The sequence below is a fragment of the Schistocerca nitens genome, chromosome 2, assembly GCF_023898315.1.
Source record: "Schistocerca nitens isolate TAMUIC-IGC-003100 chromosome 2, iqSchNite1.1, whole genome shotgun sequence".
Classification (NCBI taxonomy): domain Eukaryota; kingdom Metazoa; phylum Arthropoda; class Insecta; order Orthoptera; family Acrididae; genus Schistocerca; species Schistocerca nitens.
This window is the reverse complement of record NC_064615.1, coordinates 484,997,085-485,021,670: the sequence shown is the minus strand read 5'-3', so window position 1 is coordinate 485,021,670 and position 24,586 is coordinate 484,997,085.

Sequence of the window (24,586 nt, the reverse complement as noted above, 5' to 3'; positions counted from 1 at the left end):
CAGGATTGATGGTCACGAAGTCAATGAAGTTAAGGAATTCTGCTACCTAGGCAGTAAAATAACCAATGACTGACGGAGCAAGGAGGACATCAAAAGTAGACTCGCTATGGCAAAAAAGGCATTTCTGGCCAAGAGAAGTCTACTAATATCAAATACCGGCCTTAATTTGAGGAAGAAATTTCTGAGGATGTACGTCTGGAGTACAGCATTGTATGGTAGTGAAACATGGACTGTTGGAAAACCGGAAGAGAAGAGAATCGAAGCATTTGAGATGTGGTGCTATAGACGAATGTTGAAAATTAGGTGGATTGATAAGGTAAGGAATGAGGAGGTTCTACGCAGAATCGGAGAGGAAAGGAATATGTGGAAAACACTGATAAGGAGAAGGGACAGCATGATAGGACATCTGCTAAGACATGAGGGAATGACTTCCATGGTACTAGACGGAGCTGTAGAGGGCAAAAACTGTAGAGGAAGACAGAGATTGGAGCCCGCATCTCGTGGTCGTGCGGTAGCGTTCTCGCTTCCCCCGCCCGGGTTCCCGGGTTCGATTCCCGGCGGGGTCAGGGATTTTCTCTGCCTCGTGATGGCTGGGTGTTGTGTGATGTCCTTAGGTTAGTTAGGTTTAAGTAGTTCTAAGTTCTAGGGGACTGCTGACCATAGATGTTAAGTCCCATAGTGCTCAGAGCCATTTGAACCATTTTTGAACAGAGATTGGAATACGTCAAGCAAATAATTGAGGACGTAGGTTGCAAGTGCTACTCTCAGATGAAGAGGTTAGCACAGGAAAGGAATACGTGGCGGGCCGCATCAAACCAGTCAGCAGACTGATGACGCCCAGAAACAAAAAACAAAAAAACAAAAAAAAAAAACGTGTCATAACTTTAAGAAACTGTAAGGGCTGAAGCGGGAATATTCCACAATGTCTCAGAACTAATTCCGCATTTTTTCAACCGAAATTAGCGGAGGAAAAAATGTGTTGCATTACTTGATGAACGCCCTACGGAGCAAAGTGATCCTCTACATGGAGAAAGAGCCATGTGATCTTGTCATAAAGTTCAGATTATTTCTTTCGAGCAAGTATTTGTATTTATGTATTCGACCTAATGTTTCTGATTTCTCAAACCCACACTTCTCATTCTATTCTGCTTTGAACATCACTTGATTTGTTTCCATCTGTATTACAAGGGAATAGAATTTTAATTAGAAACTCAACTGATAACAACGATGTGTTTAATTGAATCACCACACTCAGAAAAATCTCCCACTTGTAGTGTATCAGACAACAGATTCTACAGTTTCTTTTACTTCTTTAAGTTAAACGGTGTTATGTTTAGAATTATTTTGGCACGCATCATAGTTTATTTCCTTGGGGTCTGTTACTTTAATGACATCAATGCCTATCAATAGTTTTTAATCTTCGCACAAATACTGGCTGCACACTGCTAGCAGATTAAAACAAATAATGTACTTAACATTGTGTGTCTGTGATCACAATGAATCTCTGCACACGCCGGTACAAGTATGGGATCATTTCACAGTCTAGTGTATCGCAGAATCAATGAAGACCAATGAGACAATGCGTGTTCTTTGGGGGAACATCTTGGCGTATGTCAATCACAGAGTCACACCAGGGTGAACACAAAGCACATTGTGCCTTTTTCAATCATACAACCCAGAATATGGAGTTTCAACTCGTAACGACGCTAACGGTGGCTCAGCATCAGGTCGGGGATGTGTGACGCCATGCAGAACTATCTCCTTCGAAAACATCGTGAGGCTTTTTGTACGCGACAGACCATGTTCCAGACTACATTGAAGAGAGAAAGAATATGGGCCAATCGAGGAATGTTATCCGAGTCATTCAAAGGTCAGGCAAAACTGTCTGCTGTGGTGCTGTAATTTTGTTGTTCCTTCAGCTTCGTTTATCAGCGTGTCGATATCTCCAAGTTATCTTGGTGAGTCACCTCATCGAAATAAGGGTTAAGTGATAATTCCAGCGCTTTCCAAACTCACTCACTCTCAATGTTTACACTGTATATATTTTATTCCCCTTCGTATGTCTTCGTTGCTTATCGTATTTTCCAGCACGTACCATTATTAGCTCAAGGATATCTTATCTCGGAGGATATCTTATCTCGGTGGACTGCTGTCTCGTAGTTTCGTAATTAGTAAGTGTCAAAATTTTTTATGTTCATAGCAAGTGAACACCTCGATTAGTTTTTCCTCATTTCCTTCCTTAGATTGAGCTCCAGAAATTCTTGTATTTGTCCGCATATGTATACCACGTTATGGTTTTATTAAGTCATTAGTTTCTTAATTGACAGGGAATTCCATACTCAGTATATGAAGTATGCTAGAGGGTGTGACTTTCGAAACATACTGAGGTGCGCATTACAGTTTTGGAACATTACTATTTGTAAGCATTTTCCATTGTAATTACTTTTTGTCGTCGACATATGAAATAAACACACAAGAGAAAGTTTTACATCACCTCGGTTCCTCGAGTTCCGGAACTTGTACAGAAGATTGGAATAGAGAACATATAAACATCATTTCCGCCCTTTTTATTGCTCGTGAAAACCATACATTGCATGTTGTACCATCATACAGCGAGAACTTCAGAGGCGGTGGTCCAGATTGCTGAACACACCGGTATCTTTAATACCCAGCAGCACGTCCTCTTGCATTGGTCCATTCCTGTATTCGTCGCGGCATACTAAGTTCATCAAGGCACTGTTGGTCCAGATTGTCCAACTCCTCAACGGCGATTCGGCGTAGATCCCTCAGAGTGGTTGGTGGGTCGCGTCATCCATAAACAGCCCTTTTCAATCTATCCCAGACATGTTCGATACAGTTCATGTCAGGAGAATATGCTGGCCACTCTAGTCCAGCGATGTCGTTATCCGGAAGGAAGTCATTCACAAGATGTGCACGTTGGGGGCGCGAATTGTTGAATATGAAGACGAATGCCTCACCAATGTGCTGCCGATATAGTTGCACTATCAGTCGGAGGACGGCATTCACGTATCGTACAGCCGTTACGGCGCCTTCCATGACCACCAGCGGCGTACGTCGGCCCCACATAATGCCACCCCAAAACAGCAGGGAACCTCCACCTTCCTACACTCGCTGAACAGTGTGTTTAAGGCGTTTAGCCTGACCGAGTTGCCTCCAAACACGTCTCCGACGATTGTCTGGTTGTAAGGAAATGCGGCACTTATCGGTGTAGAGAACGTGATGCCAATCCTGAGCGGTCCATTCGGATGTTGTTGGGCCCATCTGTACCATGCTGCATGGTGTCGTGGTTGCAAAGGCGGACCTCGCCATGGACGTCAGGAGTGAAGTTGCGCATCGTGCAGCTTATTGCGCCCAGTTTGAGTCGTAACACGACGTCCTGTGGCTGCAAGAAAAGCGTTATTCAACATGCGAACTGTCAGGGTTCCTCCGAGCCATAATCCGTAGGTAGCAGTCATCCACTGCAGTAGCAGTCCTTGGGCGGCCTGAGCGAGGCAAGTCATGGACAGTTCCTGTCTCTCTGTATCTCCTCCATATCCGAACAACATCGCTTTGGTTCATTCCGGGACGCCTGAACATTTCCCTTGTGGAGAGCCCTTCCTGGTACAAAGTAACAACGCTGAAGCGATCGAACCGCGGTATTGACCGTCTAGAGATGGTTGAACTACAAACAACACGAGCCGTGTACCTCCTTCCTGGTAGAATGACTGGAACTGATCGGATGTCGGACGCCCTCCTTCTAATAGGCGCTGGTCGTGCATGGTTGTTTACATCTTTGGGAGTGTTTAGTGACACCTCTCTCTGCGCACTATGGGACTTAACATCTATGGTCATCAGTCCCCTAGAACTTAGAACTACTTAAACCTAACTAACCTAAGGACAGCACACAACACCCAGTCATCACGAGGCAGAGAAGATCCCTGACCCAGTGACACCTCTGAACAGTCAAAGGGACTGTGTCTGTTTTGATACAACACCCGCAGTCAACGTCTATCTTCAGGAGTTCTGGGAACCGGGGTGATGCAAAACTGTTTTTTTGATATGTGTAGTACTGTGTCGTATCAATAAAATGCGGGTATTATTGTGTTTTACACTCCCTCTGAAGGTCATCCATGTCACTATTAAATGGTGGTGGTAATATGAAGAATCGTTGTCTAACTCTCTCATTAGTTCTAAATTCTTTTGAAAGGTGACCTAAATACCACAACGTTTGCGATAGAGAGTTCATACCTCCTTTTCATTGATAGGTCTTGAAAAAATTTCTGGAAAGTGCACGAATCCACGTAAAAACGTCTTTAAAATCGGTGCCGAGTCCGGGGAGGTAATCGCATTTAAATGAACGACAATTCCTGTCGAGTTAATTTAAAACTCTATTATCTCGGCTGAAAGTAGACGCAACGCTGCCATTTAGCTCGTTTTAAAGGTGAAGAATGAAAGTTTGTTAGTTAGTCACATGCTCATAGATAATTTGAACGTGTGGTTGTGGTGTAGTGTTTTTTCCCTTGCAACCAGTTTTTAAATAGAAATTCATGAAGCAAAATAGATCTTGCTGTGGCTGCTGTGTTCATCAACTGTCTCGTAACGCTGTTAGTTCTCACGAACGCTTACAATTACCCGCGGTTGCACTGGCCTCTAGTTGCTTTGTATTTTGGATAGTAACGCTTTTGGTTCTCGCGAACTCTTGTGATCATCCGAAAGCTGCACTTCCACTAGTTGCTTCTAATTTCAAAACAACTAAACTGATGAATCACGTTGCGTTTTACAAAGTTTCGCTACTAGTGGTTTCTCTATGTTCGTCAGCTCTTAGCGAACAAAGTAGCATACAACTCAGAATGGTGTTGAGAAGCCAGGCGTACTGGTTTAATGTTTTCGGCGTATATCCGTAACTGTAGCCCATTTTGTATTAGTGATCTTGCGTGCAGTATGCAGTGTTACCCACATTCGAATAATTAGGCGTCTTTCCTAAAGTGTCTTTCAATTTTAGATCTCCAACATCATCGTTTCTTTCGAGTTACTGTAACTGAATAAATTTCGACAAAGTCTATCTTAGCTCGATCGCCTGCATTGTACATTCCCACCTTCTGTGCCTGAGTGAGCAGGCAATTCGCAATCAATCCGTTTTGACTAGCCTGGTGACTGATACCATAAAATGACATTCTCAGCGAGGTGAAATCGTCGGATCTGAAAGAGACCGAGTGAGGTGGCGCAGTGGTTATCACACTGGACTCGCATACGGGAGGACGACGGTTCAATACCGCGTCCGGCCATCCTGATTTAGGTTTTCCGTGCTTTCACTAAATCGCTCCAGGTAAATGCCGGGATGGTTTCTTTGAAAGGACACGGCAGACTTCCTTTCCCGTCCTTCCCTAATCCGATGAGGCCGATGACCTCGCTGTCTGGTCTCCTCCCCCAAACAACCCAATCCAACTCAGATCTGAAAGTAACTTCGGGTGAACCCAAAGGGAGTGTTACAGAGCACTCACTTCCATGACATATAAAGCGCCTGACAAGTTTTTAAGGGCTCTGCAGGGTGCATAGGAGATTGCGCCGAGTCATTAAGCATAGAATTTAGCCAATCAGGCCCATGCGCACGCAGTCAAGTGGCCCGCCAGAGGTGTCGCCGAACGTGTTATTCGTTCGGTTTCCTGAAACCGAACAAACGTAGCTTTTGCTCACCTACCTTAGATTTATCACTTCTGAAAAAGGTGCATTTTGAATGGTAATGAGCATTTGAACGAGTGGTAACTCAAGGACCCACAGATGTATTTACATCACCGCACTTTAACGCGTGCAAGTACTTGAACTGGTTGGCAAACTTCAGTGCTGAATAACTCGGAAACGGCGCTATGTATCGATTTTTTTTCTTAAAATTTATTTTTCAGCACCACCTCCCCTGGAACACCCTTACAAGCTTTTCAGACTGACTATCCTGCATAAATAGCCTGCTACGTAAGGCCGGAGGTTCAGCGAGACTACTGTCTGTAGGAGAGTTGGAATGCCAGGAAGACCTACAATGAGTTTCAATTAAATCTCAGCATAAATAATTATAGCATATTATGCATAAATATGCGGAAAGACTTTAAATATAAGGCCTGCGCACATACAAGATGATTCCGTGATGATGTTACAAACTTTGAAGGATGACACAAAAAGATAAATGCATCAATTTGAGGAAAAGGACCCTGGTCCGGAAGAGACCGAGTCGCAAGTTAAAAGAGGAAATTGTTCTGATACCTCCGACAGCGGAATGCATGTTGCGGTACTATTGTTGCTAAGATTATAGGATAGGAAACTAAAAATTTTGTTTTTATTTTGGACCGTACTTCCAACTCTAAAGGTTTTCTACCCTACAGTCTTACCAACAGTAGTAACGGTACATGCGTTCCTCTGTCATAGGTATCAGAACAATTCTCGCTTATAACATTCGACTCGGTCGTTCCCAGACCAGGAAGCCTTATCTCAAACTGATACATTTAACCTTCTCTATCATCCCTGGAAGTTTGTAACATCATCACGGAATCACCCTATATATTTACATGTACATCAATACTCCGAAATCCACCTTGCGGTGTTTGGCACAGGGTGGTTTGTTTACCTCTGTTACTTCCCCGTTTTCCAGTCGCGAATGGTTCGCGGGAAGAACGATAGTTGGTAAGCCTCCGTCTGAGCTAGAATCTCTCTGATTTTACAAGTAATAATATATTACACACCGTCTCTACTTGTATTTCTATGGTCTTTACACGAGGTATACGTAGGAGGAAGCAACCATATTGATTGACTCTTATGGGAACGTACACTATTGGAATTTTAACTGTAAATCATGCGGTGATGCATAACGCCTCTCTTGCAGCGTTGACCACTTGGCTTGGCTGATCATCTCCGTGACGCTTTCGAAATGAACCTGTAACAAGACGCACTGCTTTTCTTTGTATCTACTCTGTTTTCCAAACAGTACTATCTTGTACGGAACCCAGACTGACGAGCAATATCGGTATACATGCGACAGCATGCTTACGTAATATGTCCCAAAACGCTACGCATAAAAATGGGATTTCCCGGTGCTAATACCTCCGGTTCTATTAGTGATAAATAGGTTGGGTCAAGTGTTTTGGACAATTTGTGTATCCAACAGAAGGATAATATTAGTGTCAATATCGTGCAGGGCGGGGTCAAAGTATGAATATTACACATTTCCTCCTGCTTAGACAAATGGAGCAAACCGGTTGGTTCTTCTTGCATTTGATGTTGACTACAGTGGGCTTGATGTGACTCTAGTTCATGGGCAGTTCCTCGGAAAACCGCAAAAAAAGGGGTTTTTACTATATTTTCGCTGTCACCAGTGGACCAAAACCCAGCCGAGTATTCCAAGACAGTTACGCACAGGAAATAGTCGAAATTTTTACGATATATTTCTAAGATACCGATCTCGAACAACCTTGAAAATGTTCTTGATATCTTTTATCTGTTTCAGAGATACAGAGGTTCAAATTTATCCTACCTGTGTACATAAAATACGCACACGAAAACCGGTGTGAGGCGAAAACGTAGCTTATAAAGTGACGTATCACGGAGAAATATGCTACAAAGTGTCTATTATTATCAGAAGGGTTCCATGTTGTAGTACTGAAGCCCATGTAAAATGTTTTTGCACTTAAAATCCAATCTGAAGTGTAAAATTAGTTTTAAGCAAACACACAAATATCCACTTAAAAAAAAGATGTCACTCGACACAACAAAATACGCACATGCGCGCTCTTGCCCACACACACACACTTGAATCAGATGTGGGTAAAAGAACGCAGGAAATCAGCCAACTAATGAACACATCTCCAGGACCACAAAAATGCTGGAAATCGTAAGCAACAACGAACGAAAATTTCACATCACGAAATTTGTTCTACAATAGTTGATTCTAACCTTAATAAAAAAAATTAAAAAAAAAACAAGAGAATAGCATGACAAAATGTAACATAGCAACATATTTTAACTACCACATAATAAATTTTTGATATGTATGAAAAGAAGCATGTATCACAGGACACTGAAGATGCTTCACAAATAAAAGAAACTAAGCGCGCATGGCAATAAACAAACTGCCTTCAATTAGACGGAACATTCCTTCACGAATTTTGAAGCAACTAAGAATCGACGGAAAACAGAAAAAATGACGATGTCTAAATTTTAATGACCAATACATTTGTTTTCCAAAGGAGTTACATGCACTGCTGGAGCAGGGAAAAGAAGGGAACCGGTGGAAAAATGCTTCTATCGGAGTACAAAAAATTCAGATATGTTCCTGTTTACTTAAAAAACTCTAACTGAAAAGTGGGGTACCAGTTGCCTCATTCTACCTTCCTCAGCACCTTTAAAAATGTTCCCATATATTCTGGCGGCGTTTGTGTAGAGTTGTTAGTGCTGACAGACAAACAACACAGCGTGAAATAATCGCAGAAATCAGTGTGGGACGTACTACGAACGTATCCGTTAGGACAGAGCGGCGAAATTCGGCTTTAACGGGCTGTGGCGGCAGACGACCGGCGCAAGTGCCTTTGCTAACAGCACGACATCGCCTGCAGCTCCTCACGTGACCTCGTGACCATGGTAAGAGCTGCTAGTAGGGTTCGAATGTGGCACAGTCCGCACGAAGCTGTGGATCCAAGTCGTCGATCTGGTGTTTGCTCTATAATGGTGTGGTCTGATTTTACACGGAATAGACTACTTTCTCTGGCTCAATTGAATCTCTTGGAGACCATTTGCAGCCATTCATGGACGTCAAGTTCCCAAACAACGATGCAAATTTTATGAATGACAATGTTCCATGCCACCAGCCACAATTGTTCGCGATTGGTTTGAAGAACATTCTGGACAATTCAAACGAATGATTTGGCTAGCCAGATCATCCGAGAAGAATCCTAATGAACATTTAAGGGACATAATCGAGAGGTCATTTCACCGGCAACACTTCCGCAATTATGGACGGCAGTGGAGTCCGAATGGCCCAGTATTTGTGCAGGGGAATTCCAGCGACTTGTTGAGTCCTTGCCACGTTGAGTTGCTGCACTACGCCAGACAAAATGAGGCCTGACACGATGTTCGAAGGTATCCCATGACTTTTGTCGCCTCAGTGTAGTTGATAGAAACAGAATAGTGCTAGGAAAAGAGTGAAGGAGACAGTGCCAGGGGGAGAGCTATAAAGAGAAAGCGGAAGTGAATGAAAGCCAGTGATAATGAGAGACAGAGTATATGATAATGACAACGAGGAAGAGAGAGATGAAGACAGTGAGAAGAGACAGCAGCAGCAGCAGGACGGAAGAAAGGAATGAGATATTAGCAGTAAGAGAGAGCAAGAGGGAGACAGTGATACTGATAGGAGACTGTAGTAGTGGGACAGAACGAAGGGTACTGTGTGTCTGTGGCATAGGAGACTATGTCAGACACACAAAGAGATAATAATGACCATGAGTTGGTTTGAATGAATGAGTATGAGTATGTACGGGCAGCTGGGAGTGGATCGGTATGCGTGACTTACAGCGATGATACGTGGTTGTGAATGAGTTACTATTAGGGGAGGTCGTGGAAGTTTGAAGTGAGTTGTTCGTAAAAAAAAGCGCGAATATGATTCGATGCCAAAATTTTTGGGACAATTTTAGTGATACTGAGGAAGGTGGAATGAGGCATCTGGTACCCCACTTTCCAGTTAGAGCCTTTTAAAATAAACACGAACATATTCGCATTTTCCTGATCCGGTAGAAGCATTTTTCCGCTAGTTCAAGTATTGGTTGAAAGGGAATTTTGTAAGCTCCCTCACTTGTGTGTGGAATTCTTCCCATTCTTGCATATACTTTACCTGTGATTAGTTTTATGTCGTCTTTCCATCTTCAGTAGGCCGTACAGCTTTTCCTATACATTTTATAGTCTTTGTAACAAAGAACCAACTGTTTAAAATACATCTGCAAAAACAATAAAAATTAAAAAATCAATCTGGCTCATATTATTGAAAAAGGAAAGCATAAGAAAGAAAGGAAAATAAATAAGAAATACAAGCTAATGTTATGAAAGTATTTTTACATAGCTTTCTACAAGCAGTGAAAAATCTTGTAAATTTAATATTTTTGCAAATACAAATATAGTGAATTTATGTGATGACATCCTCACAACTACAACTGTCTTTTCGCGACTGAAACCATTTCTGATGCCGGGAAAGAGATTATTTTTTTTTTACCTGCAGCCGAACGTAGTCTCTTGTTTCTAAAATATTACGAAATTTTTAGGGGTAATTGAATTTTACTAGTTTAATTTTTTAATATGATTACCAGTATACAGAGATTTGTCTTCAAAGAAGTAAAACTAATATGACGTTTAAAATTGACCATCTGGCTCGCAAATATTGAGCCCTTCGTACTACACAGCCTTCACAAAAGCGCAGCTTCGTGAGTGCTTTGTAAGCGAACGTCTACCTCGATCCACTACGTCTACCTCGTGAAAATCTCTCGTGCATCATGAAAAATACGGATATCCTATACTACATGTATCATTTCATTTTTCGTGTAATTAAATTAACCAATATCCTATAATTTATCTTAAGATATGAACAATATTTTTAGTTTTGTGTTTGCGCTTCTGTGAGCAGTTTTGAAGTGTACAATTTTATTTAACACTTTAGGCGACAGGCATTTGTTGCAGTCCTTGTACCCAACACAAAAAGTTAGTTTTTGGGGCTTAAATATGTTATTTGCACTTAGTAGTATTTAACATCACTAAAGAATAGGTATTAGAGCTATACACATCAGTTTCGTGTGAAAAACGTGGTAAAAAGTAAGTTGACAATACATAATTTTTACTGTTATGATCGCTCGGTCATCTACTGTGAGACATCGAGTTTGAAATAGTGCTGCAGGCTTTTCAAGGAAGCTGTTTGGCTCACAAGACCACACGGCAGACGGATTTTTGTGTTAAAAAAGAAAAGAAAAAAAAACTACGATACGTGAAGTCCAGGACCCAAATATCGATCCCCCAAAGCAGTTCGACAAAACTCTCAAAATATCTCTAGGAAATCGACTTTGAATTTTTCTGAGAGCCTTTAATACCTGTTAAGGAGGGTCTTCTTTCTTCCGACGAGCCATATAGCAGCCATGTGGGATGTCTGTATTTGATTCCCGGTTGTCGTATATTTCTAAACAAAGATGCGTCTTCAACGACCATTTCCGTGAAGTGTAAAACACATAAACACGAAAAAAATTAATTTATATATTTTTTAAATTAAACTATCTAACCTTTTGTAAAAAGTTCGATAGTTCAGAATTTATATTTGCAATGAAAACTGGAGTTTTCTGTGCAATATATAATTATAAATAAGAAGACACGTGTTTTTCATAGAAATGTCAATTCGATATGTGTTAATTAGCATATTTTTGTTGAATTTTGTATTTAAATGACGTAGGTATTCGAACTGAACGAAAAAAAAAATAATAAAAATAATGACCAAAACGAGAGTCGAAACTGCGATCGATCGATTACCTGCCTCATCCGCTACTGATTTTTTTCACCTTTATTTACGTTTTACGCTTCATAGAAGTGCTCGTAGGACATGCATCTCTGTTTAAAAATTTGCACTTGCTGGGAATCGAACCCCGTCCCTCACGCAGCAGGGAACCATTCTACCACATAGCCACGCTGTCCTTCGAAAAAGAAACCTACCTCCCTTTAGTTTATTAGAGTCTCTCGGAAAATTTCAGAGAAGATTTTCGAGAGTTGCATGGAACGACTAAGGAGGACATATATTTCAGTTATGAACTTACCATAAGTATAAAATTACAAAAATCCATTTGCCATGTGGTCTCCTTGTCAACGGTGTACCGTGATATGAGCCGGCACAGCTGCATCTCGTGCGCTGTAGCAGTACGTCACACATTCCGTACACGTAGTATTTAGGGAGGAAGTCTACGGAAACAGTTAAACCTTTCTTTGGGTAGGACAAGCTAGGTTTCTATATGAACGGTCCACGGGAAAAGGTGGGGGGGTTGTAAGTCAGTTCAGTTCTTCTTAATTTTTCAGGAAAGATTTTAACACCAAACCTTCTGTACCAAATGCAATTTTTAGCCAGTCCTCTTGAAATTTATGTTTAGTGTAGCCTTACTTACAGTCGTTAGATTCCTCTACAAGATTTTTGTGTAAACGTACTATAACAACCGAAAGAAAATATTACATCGAATAAATTCAATTTTTTGTAGGAAAAAAGGGGGTAAGTCATTATAAAAGGGGGAATGTCAGTAAATCTCGCTAATTCTTTAACTTCATTGAACCTAGTACAATTAGAACTAACTACCAGTATTATTTAAGGTGTCATTAAAAATGTAACAAACGGATGTGCAAAACTTTATTAGTTACGAAAAAACCATATAAAAGTCGTAAGATAGAAAATTATAGACTAGAATTAATTCTTTATAAACAGAACAAAACTTTGTAGGCCCAGACAATTTCTTTGTAAACTGTTTTCATTCATTGTTTATTCATTTCCTCTCTGGGTCTGCTTCTTAGCACTTGCACTTATTGGTACTGAAAAAAAAAGTGTCGTCTTGATGACACACTTTCTTCTTACGCTTTTGTCCTTTTTCCAGTTTTGGCAGCTGGGAAAAAACTGCCTAGCCTCTTCTCCGCAAAACTGTTGTAGGTGTGCATACTTGTCACAAGTAATAGGTTGTACACCTACAAGAAAAACACCTTGTTGATTTTTTAAAAAGTAAATGTAGGTGTAGTTGTTCACAAGATTTAAAATAAAAACTTCTTTAAGTAAATAATGTCATAAAAATGATGATAAAAATAAGGATGAAACAAAAAACACTCACTCTTATATGCATAGTCAGGTAGAAAGAACTTTCCTTGATGCTGAGGTTGTTCTGTTGGAACTATAAGTGGCTTGTTGATTACATGGCGATCCCAATGGCCATGGAATGTACTTCTGTATTCCAAGTATTGGAGATGATCTTTTGCAGCCACTAATTCTCTTACCGGTCTAGAAGGAAATGGGCATTTCTTGAAATACAACTGATCGAGGTGTGTAGACCATTCTCTTACAAACTCCGTCTACTTTGACAACATGAAAAGATGAGGGTTTTGCTCTTGCGCTCCCTATTTCCTCTATCCAAATGGTTCAAATGGCTCTGAGCACTATGGGACTTAACTTCTGAGGTCATCAGTCCCCTAGAACTTAGAACTACTTAAGCCTAAGTAACCTAAGGACATCACACACATCCATGCCCGAGGCAGCATTCGAACCTGCGACCGTAGCGGTCGCGCGGTTCCAGACTGTAGCGCCTAGAAGCGCTCGGCCACCCCGGCCGGCACCTCTAGCCAGTCTTTGGACATTTCAACCCATTTTATTTGGTTGATACTGGCCATGTTACGATCACATTCACCGCGTGGGATTAGCCGAGCGTTCTTGGGCGCTGCAGTCATGGACTGTGCGGCTGGTCCCGAAAGAGGTTCGAGTCCTCCCTCGGGCATGGGTGTGTGTGTTTGTCCTTAGGATAATTTAGGTTAAGTAGTGTGTAAGCTTAGGGACTGATGAATTTAGCAATTAAGTCCCATAAGATTTCACACACATATGAACATTTTTTGAACGATCACATTCGAGGTGCAAGTAGCCACGGATTTGAAATGTCAATTTCACGTGTCAAGTCTCTTGACGTGATGGACGATGTAATGCAGCAGGCGGAAAATAGTTCAGTTCTTGTTCTGCCCCTCTCAAGAGTCTGAAAATAATTTAATTTTCTAACAGAGGGATCAAGAATTGTCGTCACAAAAGAAAAAGGAAGAGATCTCGTTAGGCCCTTTATCGGCTACTGCCTCATACACGAATAAATATGATTCATCGGTTGACAATATATGAATATCAAACATGCACCACGTTAACTGTCTCTTGTAGTCCACGTCGTTAGTTGTGATGTTAGGGAGAGGTAAGTTCTTCTGGAAATCCATAGTAATATTTTCACATTCTTTTGATGCCCTGCTGTTTGCTGTAGAACTTCTTTTACGAATATAAAACATGTCAGATTTTAATAAGTATAGTTTTTTCGCCCTTGACAGTTGACTGATTTTTTTCTGCTCTCGCCCTTTCTGAGCTGTTTTCCTGGTACGATTTCAAAGCATGCTCAACAGTTCGAATTTCGGCAGCATGCCTATCACAGTAACTACAAGTGTCCATTCTAGGGTACCCAAAACCGACGTTAAATTCTGTATTGAAAACAAGTCTATATTTTTCATACGACACAGACTGAGTAGGGTATGATTTCTTAAATAACTAACACATCTTACTGATGTTTAGACCTGGTGGGAGATACACTTCCTTAGAGGTTTTCAAGCTGTAACGGCTTCGTTCACTTTTAAATAAGCTAATGTGTTGGCGAACTGATGCTTCCGATTAGAGTGTTGGCCTCGACCATCGTTGGGACTCACACCTTTTTTCAGATAACGTTGTAATACTTTTTTTTTATATTCCATGAAAAGATGTAAAGGTTTTAGAACAAACATTTCCCTCTTCACTCTTACAACATATGAATAACTGTTGTCACGAAATTTAGCTTTATTTTCTGGTTGCCTAGGTCTTTTGCTATATACTATTTACATTAATTAGGCCTGCCAAGTAAGCATACTGTTCATTCACAGTCATTTTGTTATAATTATACATAGTATACCTACGTTCTGCGTCAGTGGTACTCTGAAAACATTTCAGCTTGGAACATTTACAATCTGGCCCTAATTCAAGGGTGGGTGATAAAAGTTTTTTTCTCACGTCGGAAAGTCGACCTGTTCTCTTCCTTTTCTTCGTTGAATGTGACAGTTGGCTGAAGGTGATACTTTCCTCATCTTCATTTTCCATGTTCACTTCCACAGTTCAGTCAAAAAGTAAAACAAACTAAGTAATTCCAGAGGAGAGGCGAAATGTCATCAATGTACATTAACGAAGAAAGAACGGAGGTACCAAGTAAATATCAGAAAAAAACTAGAAACGAAAATAAAAAGCCTGCTATATCACATGGGAAGTTGGTGAGAGACTTCCGCTTGTTTTAATGATGGACACCCCAGATCCTGTATCGTGTCCGTGACAGTCTCTCCCCTATTTCACAATAATGCAAAGCGTGCTGCCATTCTTTGAACTTTCTCTATATACTCCGTTTATCCTGTCTGGTAAGGATTCCACACTTCGCAGCAGTACTCGGAAAGAGGACAGAGAAGTGTAATGTAGGCAGTCTCGTTAGTAAATCTGTTGCATCTTCTAAGTGTTCCGCCAAAAAAACGCAGTATTAGGTTCGCCTTCCCCACATTTTCTGTGTTCCTTCCAATTTAAGTTGCTTGTAATTGTAATTCCTAGGTATTTAGTTGAATTGTGGCCTTTAGATTTGATTGATTTATCATGTAACCGAGGTTGAACGGATTCCTTTTAGCACTCATGTGGATGACCTCACACTTTTCATTATTTAGGGTCAGTTGCCAACTTCCACACCGTACAGTATCTTAACTACATCGTTTTGTGATTTGCTTTGATCTGCTGATGACTGTACTAGACGATTTACTAGACAATGAACGACAGCATCATCTGCAGACAACCTAAGACGGCTGCTCAGATTGGCTCCTAAATTGTTTATGTAGATAAGGAACACTTTCGTTTTACTCCATGATTCGGTGACTTTCCGTCAGTTACTACGAAGTGTGAACAGGGTTCAAAATGGCTCTGAGCACTATGGGACTTAATTTCTGAGGTCATCAGTCCCCTAGAAATTAGAACTACTTAAACCTAACTAACCTAAGGACATCACACACATCCATGCCCGAGGCAGGATTCGAACCTGCGACCGTAGCGGTTGCTCGGTTCCAGACTGTAGCGCCTAGAACCGCTCGGCCACTCTCGGCCACTCCGGCCGGCTGTGAACAGGAAATCACGAATGCAGTAGCATAATATATTTCGTAAGCACGCAATTTGATTACAAGCCGCTTGTGAGGTACAGTGCCAAAAAGCCTTCTGAAAATCTAGAAATACGGAATCAATTTGAAATCCCTTGTCAATAGCACTCATCACTTCGTGTGAATAAAGAGCTAGTTCTGTTTGACAAGAACGATGTAACCTGTTTTCTAAATCCGTGTTGAATGTATGTCAATAAACCGCTCTCTTCCAGGTAACTCATAATGTTCGAACACAATATATGTTCCAAAATCCTGCTGCATATCGACCTGAATGATACGGTCGCGTAATTCAGTCGATTACTCCCATTGCCTTTCTTGAATGTTGGTGTGAACTATGCAACCTCTCAGTCTTTAGGTACGTACAGTGTATTTCGTCGAGCGATTGGTTATTTATGATTGTTAAGTATGGGGCTGTTGCATTAGCACACTCTGAAACGAACCCAATTGGTACACAATCTTGGCCGGAAGACTTGCTTTTATTGATAAGTAATTTAAGCTGCTTCACTACTCCGGGAATATCTACTTCTAAGTTACTCATGTCGGCAACTGTTCTTGATTCGGATTCTGGAATATTTACTTCGTCTTCTTTGGTGAAGGAATTTCGGAAGGCTGTGTTTAGTAACTCTGCTTTAGCAGCACTGTCATCGATGGTATTTCCATTGTAATCGCGCAGAGAAGGAATTGATTGTGTCTTGCCGCTAGCATATTTCACATACGACCAGAATTTTTTTGGTTTTTGTGGCATGTTTCGAAGCCAACTATCGTTGTGGAAAATATCATAAGCATCTCGCACTGACGTCCGCGCTTCGGTAAAGCTTTGCCAATCTTAGGGACTTTGCGTTTATTTAAATTTGGCATGCTTTTTCCGTTGTTTCTGTACTGCTGACGTATCATGCATTACCGATGTCAGTGGCCGTTCCTTTTGTTCAATCATAGCCTCGTGAAGAGAACATTTCTTTGTCTTCATTCCAATTACAAATACTACTGGTGAATGTGTGAACAATGTTCTCTTAATCGAGTTGGTAAAACGGTAGATTCCCTTGACAAATATGCGAAGCCAAGGATACGATAAAGGCTCGAGTGAGAAAGGGAAAAATATTAGAGTTCAAAAATTAAAGAAGACAACTTTGAAGAAAAAATTGGTTCAGTTGGAACTCACTAGTTAATCCCTCTCGTGAAAGATGCAGCGCTATCACGTTCTGTTGCAGTCTACTTTTTCAGTACAGTTCGAGACGTTTTCAGTTTCTTTCCTTCATCTACATACTGATGGGATGTTCTGCAGAAATATGTATCAAAACTGCCTGTGAAACCTCTAAGATACCCGTTGGGAAAGCCGAGTAGGTGCCTTGGACACTCGTACACACTACATTGAACAGCTATACGGGGTTGTTTATGAAGGTAATGAAATTTGAAAGTAGATACTTTAGGTAGAAACAGCGCCACTGGTGCTGCAAAAAAGCTATTTATTGTAGAATGTTAGAACATATTCTGAGTTCAAACATAACGAGTTGTCTCGAACAGAATGATTTGCTCCATGCCAGGAAACGTGGATTCTGAAAACAATCAGGTGATATCCAACTCGCACTTTTCTCACATGAGATACTGAAAACTTTGGATCAAGGCAGCCAGAGAAACGAAGTATTTCATGATTTCCGAAAAGCATTTGAGTCATTATCACATCTACGTTTATTATCAAAACCACTGTTGTATCGGGGTATCAAGAGAAATCTGTGACTGGATTGAGGACTTTTTGGTAGGAAAGACGTAGCAAGTCATCAGTAGGTGCAGAAGTATTTTCGGGTGTGCCGAAGGGCAGTGTGTTAGGATCCTTTCTGTGCATTTTTTATATTAATGACCTTGCGGACAATATTAATAGTAACCTGAAACTTTTTGCAGATGATGTTATCTGTAATGAAGTACTATATGAAAGAAACTGCATAAATTTTCAGATCTGTACAAGATTTCAAAGCGGTGCAAGGATTGACAAATTGGTTGAAATGTTTAGGATTATAAAATGCTGCGAAAAAAAGTAGTGTCCTAGGACTTTAGTATCAGCGACTCACAGTTGGAATAGCTTAACTCATACAAATACCTGCGTGTAACACTTTGTAGGAATACGAAATGGGATGAGCACATAGGCTGAATCGTGAGTAATGCAGGTGGTAGATTTCGGTTTATTGGTAGAATACTGGAGAAATGCAATTAGTATAGAAATGAGATTGCTTAGAAATTACTCATGTGACCCAGCCTAGAATATTGCTCAAGTGTGTGGGACCCGTACCACATAGGACTACCAAGGTATACTGAACGTATATGGAGAATGGGAACACGAATGGTCACAGGTTTGTTTGATCCATGGGAGAATGTCTGTCAGATGCTGAAGAAACTTAACTGGCAGGTTCTTGAAGATAGACGTAAACTATCCCGAAAAAGCCTACGCACAAAGTTTCAAGAACCGGCTTTAAATGGCCACTCTAGGAATTTACTGCAACCGCCTCCCCTACATATCTCTCCCATAGGTATCGTGATAACAAGGTCGGGCTAATTACAGCACTCATGGAGGCATTTAAACAATCTTCCTCTCCACGCTCTATATGCGGATGGAAAGGGAAAAGACCCTAATAACTGGTACCTTCTGTGCTTCTGTCATGCAATTCACAATGGTTTTGTACAGTCATCATCATCATCATCATCATCTCAGCCTTTTCCCACGTCATGTGGTGTCAGCGTTGCCTTGCTGGATCCTTCTCTTCCATAAATGCCCATACATTGCTTCTTCTCTGAGCCATCATATCTCCCGTAGGTCCCCTGCTGTCTTGTCTTTCCATCTCAGTTTCGGTCTTCCTCTCCTCCTTGATCCTTCGATTTCTAGGTCTTCAACTCTTCTCCCCACGTAGTGCTCCCCTCTTCTCTGCACATGTCCATACCATCTTAGCCTACTGTCTTGGATCTTCTTCGCTATGGGCCCCACTTTCACTGTTCCCCTGATGTACTCATTCCTTAGTCTATCCTTTCGTGTGACCCCACTTCGCCTTAACATTCTCATGTCTGCCACTTCCATCTTTTTTGCTCTTGTAATTGGCCAAGTTTCTGCGCTATGCACTATCGCAGGCCTCACCACAGACTTAAAGCTTTCCTTTCATTCTGCAGCTAACCTCCTTATCACACAGTACTCCGTTCAGTTTCCTCCAGTTCACCCACCCACTATTTGTCCTGTGCTGTACTTCGGCCTCCAGTCCTCCATCACTTTGCATGTCAGAGCTTAGGTATTCAAATTTCTTGACTAGCGTCAGTTGTTCTCCTTGCAGGTTAATACATAGATCTTTGGCATCCTTCGTACATATAGACTCTGATTTCGCCCTGCTAATTCTCATTCCCCTTTCCTCTAGAGCTTTTCTCCACTGTTCAAGCTTGTCTTGAAGTGCCTCATGGGTGGGTTCACAGATTACAACATCAGGCATCATGCTTCAAGGTGCCTCTTTTTCCACATCTTTGACTAGTTCATCCATGACAAGGTCAAAGAGATATGGCCTGAGAGCAGATCCCTTCACCGCCGTGAAGCAAATACCTTTGTTGCACCTGCAGTGCCCCTGACTTGGGTCATTGCACTTTCATACATGTCTTCTATCACCCTGATATAGTTTCCTGGCAAGCATTTACTTCTCAGACATCTCCATATCTCTTGCCTCGGCACTCTGTCATATGCCTTCTCAAGATCGATAAAGGCCGTATGCAGTTCGGCTTGTACTTCTCTGTGCCGCTTTCCCAGATCTTCATTATGTGAGAGATCAGTTTTATCCTTCTGTAATTGCCACAGTTTTGGATATCCCCTTATATATGGGAACCAGTATTCTGCTTCTCCACGCAGAGCGGCCAGAGCTAGTGAGGTGTGCGCATCGCTGCCGTGCGCGCTACGCTTACTCGGCCGTTGTGAACTCGTGAAGAAGTTCTGTGCTGTGGGCGCCGCGGGAAGCAAATTGTCTTGTGTTGCTTTCACAACGCCAGCAGATTATCGTGTTATGCGCCCCACAGTATGGGAAAGAAGTACGCGCAGAGGAAACCTGCTGCTACGAAGGGTCCTTCGGTTGTGCAACTCACTGAGTCTGCCGACCAAGCAAGGAAGTCCAGAGAAGACGAGTCGCGGCCTGTCCCCCTTTGTACGTCAAGTGCAAAGGCGGGTGGACGCTGTTCGACTTAATGACGAATTGCGCCAAGAACGAGGTGGTCTACGAGTCTGTCGATACAGACTCGCTGATCTGCGTTCGGGCTGCAAACGTTGCTGACCACAGGGCGATCAAGGTCGCAGTGGCCGACCACATCGTCGACGCGCCGCCAGTGCGTGAGAAGGCACCTTCCGCTGGAAGGAAGAAGAAGACCAAGGCACTCCTAAGGGGGTTACCTCGGTGCTGTGACGAGGCAGCGGTCCGGTTCAAAAAATGGTTCAAATGGCTCTGAGCACTATGGGACTCAACTGCTGTGGTTATCAGTCCCCTAGAACTTAGAACTACTTAAACCTAACTAACCTAAGGACATCACACACATCCATGCCCGAGGCAGGATTCGAATCTGCGACCCTATCAGTCGCACGGTTCCGGACTGCGCGCCTAGAACCGCGAGACCACCGCGGCCTGCCCAGGTCCGGTTCAAAAATGGCTCTGAGCACTATGGGACTTAACTGCTGAGGCCATCAGTCCCCTAGAACTTAGAACTACTTAAACCTAACTAACCTAAGGACATCACACACATCCATGCCCGAGGCAGGATTTGAACCTGCGACCGTAGCAGTCGCACGGTTCCGGACTGCGCGCCTAGAACCGCTCGGCCACCCCGGCCGGCCAGCAGCAGTCCGGGAAGGGCTGCTGCGAGTCGAGTTTGGTAATGCAACCGCAAGGTTGCACAACCGGACCAACAAGTAGAGGGCACCGCTCTATGCCGTGACCGTGCGATTGGCCGACGGCGAGAGCGACATCTTCGGCTTGCGGAAGTTGCTGGGCTTCCCGGTTACGACAGAAACTCTCCCGACCGTCATGGACCCCCAGCCCCAGTTCTTCACGGGCCAGGGCGAGGGCCATGTCGCGAAGTATTGCCACAACGCGGCGCGGTGGGTCAAGCGCTCCGGTGAGCACGACAGCCGCGCCTGCGACCGCGGCAGTAATATTCTGCCGACTTACGTCCGGTGTGGAGGCCCTCACGTCGCCAGCTTGCGCGGCTGTCCGGTTTTCTCAAGCCGCAGCCGTGCCGAAGGCGGCGAGGCGGCCGCGGCCGCACCGACACAGCGGAAGAAGAGAAGACGACGTCGGCATCGACGTAGGACGCAGACCAGTCCGGCTCAGCTGAGGGACAGTGCAGAAGCAGCTCCACCTGCCAGGAGTGGGGACGACCGCGCGTCCCCGAGAAGAACTGTGGCCTCGACCTCGGCATCGCCGTGAAGGAGACCACTGCAGCCCTCAAAGCCGTCATGGCGGCAGAGAAGGAAGAGGCCTTGAGGTAACTGCATGCAGTCTTCGTCCAAGGTCTCCGTGCAGCAGGAGGTGTTCGAACCCCTGTGAACACTCCTGCGAACTCGCAGAAGGACGTTCGCATGCCTACCCCAGCGGCCGCCCCAGCAGGACCGCAGGTGAAAGGTGTAAAGAAAACAACCGCCGCCCCAACGGTATCGGCGGCCAAAAAGGCAGGCATCATCGCGCAAGCGCGAGTGAACGGCGTGCGTTTCTCCGATGCTGATGAGGCGCAGCTCACCGAGCAAGCAGAGCTGCTCGAGGCTCAGCTGCGGCAGAGCTGCAGCATGCAGTAGCGGAGGACGCGGGCTGCCGCAGTTCAGCACCAGCCTGGTGAAACTGTGCCAAGTCACTGACGACACGGCACAGTAGAGGGCGTAATGGCAACGCATGCGTTGCCGCACTGAATTCCTTTGTTGCAGGGACGAAGCCACTGCAGAAGGCCCGGGAGAATCCACAAGAGCCCAGCTGCAGCACCCGGACTGACCCAGCTATAAAGAGCACGCAGTGACATAGGTAACGATGCACGATACCTCACACTAACATAACTTCACCTTGCAGGCACTTTCGCAGCTAGCAAGCCGCTACTGCCCTTACTACCCGTCCTACGGTCGCAGTGTTTTTTTCCCTTGGCGCTTGCCTTGGCACATTCTTTCCTCTGCCCTTACAACCGCTACCCTTCGATCTCTTTCGTCCACTTCCTATCTTCTTATGGACCATGTAAATGAGTAATCTTACCCAGACGCATTAATAACATCACAGCCCGCATCCTGTGACTTCTGATTCAAAAATCAAAAATGGTTCAAATGGCTCTGACCACTATGGGACTTAACAGCTATGGTCATCAGTCCCCTAGAACTTAGAACTACTTAAACCTAACGACATCACACAACACCCAGTCATCATGAGGCAGAGAAAATCCCTGACCCCGCCGGGAATCGAACCCGGGAACCTGGTCGCGGGAAGCGAGAACGCTACCGCACGACCACGAGCTGCGGACTTCTGATTCAAAAACTAACATGTTATAGGGAGGTTACAGTAGAACTTTTGGTTTGGTCACCACGTCGGTGTGGGCGTGGAGGGCCCCCATCCTTTTAAAATGCTTCTACACGAATGCTGCATTCTTTCTTCTTTCCAGATCTTCTGATTAGATGTCGGAGAATATCAGTTGCCTGGTCTCCCAGACTTATCAATGCTTATATTGGGATTTGATCTGCCCGTAGGGCCTTCCCATTTTTCATTTTCTTCATCGAGTGTTTGACTTCTTCCCTACTGATTCTCTGAGTCATTCCTTCATTTATATCTCCATCCTCAAACTTCTCTTGTACATTTTCCTCATTCAATAGCCTTTCGAAGTACTCCCACCACCCATTCAACATTTTCGTGTAATATTACACCTGATTCATCCTTTATCTGCCTCATTGGTGTTATGTCCTTGGTCGCCTTATCTCTTGCTGTAGCGATCCGCAGCTGTTGCCTGCCGTCCCTTTTCTTTAAATTTTCTTCCATTGCCTCAGCCCTTGCTTTTGCCATGTTTTTGCAGTCTTGCAGGCTTCCCTATCCTCCTGTCTTCCTGTTGTCCCATTGATTTTTTGCATCTTTCTTCACTTTTATCGCTTTCCGAATCTCCTCATTCCACCACCATGCCTCCTTTTCTTTTGGTGTTCCTTTCCTGTTGTTACACCCAGCACATCTTTTCCAGCTTTTGTAATTACACTGCGATTATAACTCCACCACTCCTGTACATCCTCTGGTAATTTCACTTCTGTTCATACTGTTTCCTTGAGTTTTTCTCGCAACACCTCATCTCTCAGTTTTCATCACTTTATTCTTCGTCTCCTCGCCTGTTACATTTACTTCTTTTCCCCACTACCATTTCATAATCGGCCACTACGAGTTTGTGTTGCGCAGCCACACTTTCACTGTGTATAACCTTGGTATTCTTTATTTCCTTTACGTGTTTCCTTCTATTGAAGTAGGTATTGATGATCATTAGGTCATTTGCACAGTATAGATGTATATGTAGTAGACGTAGTGCAGTCGATCTAGATGAAAGTATTGGCTGTTTTTTGAAGATGATGAGATCGGAAAGGGTTTTAATAGTATGATAATGAATGGGTTCGTTGTTCAAAATCGAGATACATCGCACGCAGAGGTGCTCGCACTAACGCACAAGAACTCCACATTACTCATTTTTATTTACACCTAATGAAACAACGATTTGCGTCGGTTTTTGGAGCCATAATTTTTTATTCATTGCGATATATGTTCATCACTGTTCTGCAATTGTCAATAGGCACTATATTCTATTTAATTTCTGAAATTAAATGCATTTTTGTGTACGGGCTGCTCAAAACATTCTTCTTCTGTCTCTTTACATTTATCTATTGTAAGGTTAGGATCTTACGTCATTGTTCTCTCCAGGAATGAAGAGTTTTCAGTCCTAATACGACAAGTCATCTGCAAAATAACGAAAAAATTGTCAATTTTAAACCAAAGATCATTTATTTGGTTATAAGAGGACTTATATCTGGCATACACGTGTCGTGTTGCGTATTCTACTGCTCTATATACTTGAAGAACCAAAATACGAGGTTCTGTTTTTCTTCATCTTCACGTACTTATATGTTAAAGACGATAGACGCTCGGATGTTACACCCTTTTATTCAGTCAGATAGTTTGAACAAATTGTGAAATGGCATATGTTTTCACCTCACATATTTTCTTTAAAAAAAAAAAAAAAAAAAAAAAAGTGTTTTGTGTCAACATCGTCGGCTGTTGTTTGTGAGAATTTTAGAACGAACAATAAATTCTCAAGACATGCAGGCACCTCCTGGCACAAAGAACAGACCGGAAAAGTTATAATAATAAAAAATATTAGTATAATAAAAAATTAACCTTTCAAAACCCCAAAAAATATGTAATTTTAGAAAAGTTGAAACAGCTCACAAGATTTACCACTTTTTGTTATAGTAAGAATAACTTCGCCGTTGCGAATTATGAATCTGTATTTTAGCGTAAAACTTGCTAAAAATGTTGTGGAATATCAATTTCGTGGACCCGATTTACTGATGGCGAAGCGAACATACGGAAACCTTTTTAATCGACCA